This window comes from Henckelia pumila, chromosome 2 (genome assembly GCF_033568475.1).
Source record: "Henckelia pumila isolate YLH828 chromosome 2, ASM3356847v2, whole genome shotgun sequence".
Taxonomy (NCBI): domain Eukaryota; kingdom Viridiplantae; phylum Streptophyta; class Magnoliopsida; order Lamiales; family Gesneriaceae; genus Henckelia; species Henckelia pumila.
The window spans coordinates 42,310,923-42,317,886 of record NC_133121.1 but is presented as its reverse complement, the minus strand read 5'-3'; positions in this window follow the sequence as shown (position 1 = coordinate 42,317,886).

Genomic DNA, 6,964 nt, shown 5'->3' with positions numbered 1-6,964 from the left:
CATTCCTATAGGACGTGGACCGTGTCCCCCGATGCTAGCCACCCATGACCCGTCAGTCAATGGGCCCTAAACATCAACCGTCCAGACAGGGCTGAGCGACCCTAAGTGGCTCATCTCGAAAGATGGACAGGTACAATATGATATGCACATGCTGCATAATAAATTACATACAAAATGCAACATATAAGCATGCAAAACCCGCTGGCAATCTCAGTATGTACTTGCGTACCTTACTACAGGCAGTTCCTAGCAGTCCCACTCTAGGTTCCAAGCCTATCATCAACTCTACAATGCAAATATCCATGCATCATTATTTAAGATCTAAAAGCCTTAACTAAACTATTGCATACTCCTAAATAATTTAAGGAGATCATAGCTATACCTGCGTCCGTCGTCAGCCCGCTGATGGCGACTATCTCGCAACTGGGGGTACACCCCTGCTGCAACTCCACAGCCTCGAGCACTGCTCCGCTACACGAGCACTGCTCCGCTACTATGTCAGACACTGTCCGACTATACTAAAATATGTTCTTTACTCCAACTCTAAAATAAGAGTACCCAAAGCCCTAAAATAGAGCCACGAGGGCGAAGGAGAGGAATTCGGAATTGACAAGAAATGAAGAGCTCGGACCCTATATTTATAGACGTCGATCGGAAGCTCCGTTCCTCGATCGGACGTTCCATTCCGACAGATAGGAAGCTCTGTTCCCCGATCGGACGCTCCGTTCGCCACGTGTCAAACCCCACCACATGCAACCACACACCTGTCACCGACAGCCGATCGGAAGCTCCGATTGCTGATCGGAAGTTCCAATCTTCATGCTTCCGATATGGTTCCGATTTGGTTCCGATGTCACCAAGATCGGAAGCTCCGATCCTTGATCGGTGGTTCCGATCCCACTCGAGTCTTGGGGCCTTTTAAGCCATTTTCGAGTGTCCTGGATCCATTTATGAACTTCGTTAACCCATTTGGAATTTCCTTAATCATGTTTTACTTAACCTAAACATGATTACATGATTAATATACTCATTAATCGCTAATTTGGATACGGGTCACTACATTCTCCCCCCCTTAAAAGATTTCGTCCTCGAAATCTAGGGTAAAACCTCGAGAACGTACAAGAAACCCTTGTTCGAGTGTCTGGTCAAAATATCCTTCGACACACTCAGACTCCCGTCGAATTCTCTGCAAGCTTCATTAATGCTGAACCGCATTAACATTTTCCCAGCTGAAAATTATTGCGCTACTGGTCGACAATCGAACTCTTCTAGCACTCGCATATCACAACACTGATACGTCTTCCAAACTGACCCCGATCTCTCTGGTCACGAAAGATACAATACCCTCTTGATCAAGATTGTCGTCTCAAAGGAAAATCTTATACTGACGAGGACCAAGTCATAACTTGACTGGTTTACGACAATCGTCGAATCGCTAATCAATTCTAACCATCTAATGGTTCCAAAAGTTCTCGGTGCCCAACACCTCTAGTTAGGAAACACCTTTCCCAACACTGTGCCGACACAACAAAGCCCAAATTCCCCTCAAGAGAATCTAGTTGTTGAAGTCTATACTTCAACGTAACTCCTCGCAATGTTCCCTAGACTGGTTATCCTCCCCACTCTCCTTGAAACACAACCGGCTTCCCAAGGAATACTGGAAACTTAAACCATCATGTCTAGTACATTCTATTGTCCACGTTTCTTAGTATAACCTCAACACTGTGCCCTGATGATAACTATCATCACTTGCAATTCATGACGCTACATCATCTCCTAGCCATTGGCCAATGAAGTCACGCATACATTGCAATAGAAGTTATTACACCTCTGATGATCTGCATCATCTCAATTATAGGTTATTCACCCATGAATCTCAATCGTTAGACATCCTCCTGATAGTTATACATACTCGCAATCACTGTACGCTCATCAAGACTAAGGCAAGATTCCACCAATATGCTCGACTTGGACATTCCACAGTGCACAGACATATGGAAACGCTTCCTATTCCGTCTCGAAACTCGACAGTCATTGCACCTGGTATAACTCCACTCAGAGTCTCTGATAATACCATCAGCTCATACCAACCTCCCAAGGTTGAACATACTGATCCTGGAACTAAATCCCAACGGATTCTCAATAGTCAAATCGCCCCCTTGCCGAATGCATCAGTCTCAGCACTGAACGATCTAATTCGTCGATTCCCTAGTCAATCCTGGGAAACACTTGTGCTCGAAGTAACTTGCCACACAATGCATCTCTGATTGTCATTTGTTGCTAACGCGCAATATTCTTGACAAAACAATCTGCATAGATGTGACTCACTGATTCGAAAGAACAAAGTTGCTTCATCGCTATCTTGCGAAATCTTTGACCCCAGAGGCAAACCTCGTTGGCTACTAAGTCGATCCTTGACTATCTCAGTCACATATCGCACATCACTCGCTGGAAGATTAGTGACACAACCTACTGGATCTCAAGAATTTAGACCCCAGCTAATGTCATACCTCACGATTAGACAACTAACGTTCTTTGCTAATGTCCATTAGCATTTCTAACTACTCGTCGGATCCAACCACAACGGTACAAATAGATGACCGCACTTAACCGAAATGTCCGGTCAACAATCTTCACTATTGTTGTTTAATGGAAAACTCTCACATGAAACAACAACATGATCCATTCCTGACCTATTGCTATCACTAAGCAATTGATTGAATCAATATCAGCTTCTTTCTTAACAAGAATTTACTATACTGGAAACTACCAACTCACTTGCTTGTCTCCACTGTCAAGTTAGTACCTAACTTGATCATACAAGTCCACTTGCAATCGTTCCCGATTACAGCAATCCCAGAAGATTCATCTCTGGCGATCATTGAGGCTAAATAACTCATATCTCCGGTTTCTCTGAAATGGTATTCAGTACTCATCCCATAAGCATTTACTCGACAAAATACTATCCCAAGTATATGATACATCCTGATCAACCTTGATTGGCTCAATCAATCAAATTCGTCGATCTACTTAAGCTCGCACTTATCAGATCAAACCATACCACCACTGATCATCCAACCTACATGGCACGGTCAATAACCATGACTCAGCTGCCACAAAGAACCATTTCCAAATGGCGTCAGATCACAGTACATAAGTAGTTTACTTGGCACAAGTCTTGTGCCTTTTCAGCACTACTAACCACTGCTTCGTATTCTGAACTTAATCATCCTAACTTTGACAGAGTTACCCAATAACCACTAGTAGTCACTAGCACAGATCCCGTGCCAACTTAGCACTACTAATCGTTGTCTTGCTCACCCAAGGCAAACATCAAGATAGACTAAGCCCATTTCCATCCCATGGAAAATCCTACGCTCACTCTCTGAAAATATCAGACAGTACTTAGCGCAAACACTGCACTAAATATCCTTGCTTCGTCCATCCAAAATGAACACCACGGCTCGTCAAGTCCAAGAAGAATAACTAAAGAATCCCAAAGATTTCCACAATCTTCGGACACTCTCCTGATCATATCCCTTGTTAAGATTGTGCAACAGTTCAAGACTAAGGTAGTTTACCTCAATAACCCACCTGGACAACCACCACGGTTTCACGGTCATAGGCCACGCTTCCCTCACATCTCAAATAGTCATGCACAATCCTTTACACTTGATATAATCCAATACTGATGAAGTCATTCATCATGGAGTAGTCCTTGCATTCGAGTCGAAGTCTTAAAACAACATTTCATCCAAGTTCTTGGATAATTCCTATCACAAGGAAATTCTAACCACAACTCTGATGACAACCCCTAGTCATTGCTGGTAGAAATCCATCCACCTACTAGATCCACACGTTTAGCATTAACCCAAAGGTTAAAACCTAACTGCTCAGAGTACACACTTGTCAAGGAAATCCCTCCAAGACTAGTTTCCATAGCAGAACACTCAAACTATATCTCTGGCACACCAGACGATATCGAACCATCTATATCAAACCTGATATCTTAATCCAAGGTCATACCTCGTCGTGACTGTCACCAAATCCCTAGACTGAGTAGCCTTCCCACCGCCAATCCTGAAGCACCAAGGCTCCCAGATAACCTCTGAAGTACAAGGACTCCCAGAGTAACACTGGCATAGGGTCGCGCCCCATCACGTCTAGTCATGGTCATAGTCCACAACTCTCGGTGTATACCGAACCTGGTATCCCGATGAAAACCCATCATCACAAGCCTCAACCTACCAAAGGTTAGATAGCCTACTGTTCTCAAGGAAACAACCTAGAACAAAGTCCAAATGTTCTAAACCGAACAATACCCTTAATGCCTCCAGATGAGTTCACTCATCATTGGCACTAACTTAGTCCACCGACCAACTAGGTCAATTCTAGGAAAATGCCCAGACTAACCACAAATCACACTGTCACAGTCGGCCCACTCAAATCCCATGAGTTTACCACAGTTGAACACTAATCAACTAAAACAATGCCAATCCTAGCAAAATCACTCGCAATCATTCACAAATTGCTGGATAAATAAAACATGTAACACTTATTTCAAGTTATGTACAATTTCTCAATTACAATCCCATGTAATACATACAGTATTCAAAATACAGTGAAATGTACAATCGAACTTGAAATGATACAACAGAAGTATGATGATTCATTACAACTGAAATACTGTTTACAACTACAACGATACATTATTAAAATCATCGTACCAGTCTTCGTTTCTTGAGCAAGAAGCTTCTAATCAACACATGCATCGATACAAGCATACTCCCGACCAAGTCTCTCTACATGTCCTCCTACGAAGAACTCCGGAGAAATGGCTCGTGATAGCTAACCAGCTATGCTCTGTGTCAGTGCATGTCAGTCGACCTCTTTTGCTCACGATCTACCATCAGCGTTCTTCTTGTATTCATATCATGCTTTTGAACATGAAGTTTCCCGTGTGCCTACCGAACGTATCGATATCAGCATACCGGCAAAACCATGTTCTGCATGAGGTTAAAGACCTCACTCTCGAAACCTGTCATGCTTTAGGCACTCGAGACATTCTTTGGTGAAGGTCTATCTGACAATCTCTCCAACTACTAGTGGAGAATCTTCAGAGTAGTGTCATCATGTATGAACGATACAGATGCAAGCATCAAGTGCGTCCCATCCAATGCTCTGCCACTGCCTCTGGCATCCGGTAATTGATCAAAAGCTAGGATCCACCTGAGTAGAAATCTTGAAAACTCGGACACGATCCATCACTCCTGTCCGCACTTGCTGGAATCCCATAAGCCAAATCTTCATAAATCATGCCGATGATGATAATCTCTGGGCAAACTAATTGCCGCATCATCACCTCTTCCAAGGTCTCATCCATCCTATAAGGATAACCCAAAGTCTTTATTACTATATCCCAAGTCTCTTGCATGCATATGCTTTGATACCAATAAATGTAGCGACCCTACCCGGATCCGCTACCTAATCAGAGTTAAGAGCATAATTAAACATGCATTAAATAAATCGCTGCGGAAGACTTAAATAAAAATAGACCGATAGAATACAACCGATTAAATAAATTCGATTTATACAACCAAATCGAATAAATAGCCTAAAGGCAAAACCTACAGCTAATCCGGCTGTCTTCGCTGATCACTGGCTAATCCAAGCTCCTGGTGCTCCACCCTGCACCTACACCTGCCCCGTCGAATGGGGTGTCCAAATACACAGAAAAGATTGGACGTGAGCTCTAAGCTCAATACGAAAGCACTGGGTAAAACATACAAATATGATGCATGCAAATGATAGGGTATCCATATCTGGGATAACTGTATACAATGCTCAGTAATGGCGCCTAGGACATGAGTGGTACAACCCGGGGAGAAAACCCTGCGTACACTGCTCATTCCTACAGGACGTGGACCGTGTCCCCCGATGCTAGCCACCCATGACCCGTCAGTCAATGGGCCCTAGACATCAACCGTCCAAACAGGGCTGAGCGACCCTACGTGGCTCATCTCACAAGATGGACAGGCACAATATGATATGCACATGCTGCATAATAAATTACATACAAAATGCAACATATAAGCATGCAAAACCCGATGGAAATCTCAGTTTGTACTTGCGTACCTTACTACAGGCAGTTCCTAGCAGTCCCACTCTAGGTTCCAAGCCTATCATCAACTCTACAATGCAAATATCCATGCATCATTATTTAAGCTCTAAAAGCCTTAACTAAACTATTGCATACTCCTAAATAATTTAAGGAGATCATAACTATACCTGCGTCCGTCGTCAGCCCGCTGATGGCGACTATCTCGCAACTAGGGGTACACCCGTGCTGCAGCTCCACAGCCTCGAGCACTGCTCCGCTACACGAGCACTGCTCCGCTATTATGTCAGACACTATCCGACTATACTAAAATATGTTCCTTACTCCAACTCTAAAATAAGAGTACCCAAAGCCCAAAAATAGAGCCACGAGGGCGAAGGAGAGGAATTCGGAATTGACAAGAAATGAAGAGCTCGGACCCTATATTTATAGACGTCGATCGGAAGCTCTGTTCCTCGATCGGACGTTCCGTTCCGGCAGATCGGAAGCTCCGTTCCCCGATCGAATGCTCCATTCGCCACGTGTCAAACCCCACCACATGCAACCACACATCTGTCATCGACAGCCGATCGGAAGCTCCGATTGCTGATCGGAAGTTCCGATCTCCATGCTTCCGATATGGTTCCGATTTGGTTCCGATGTCACCAAGATCGGAAGCTCCGATCCTGGATCGGTGGTTTCGATCCCACTCGAGTCTTGGGGCCTTCTAAGCCATTTTCGAGTGTCCTGGATCCATTTATGAACTCCGTTAACCCATTTGGAATTTTCTTAATCATGTTTTACTTAACCTAAACATGATTACACGATTAATATACTCATTAATCGCTAATTCTGGATACGGGTCAC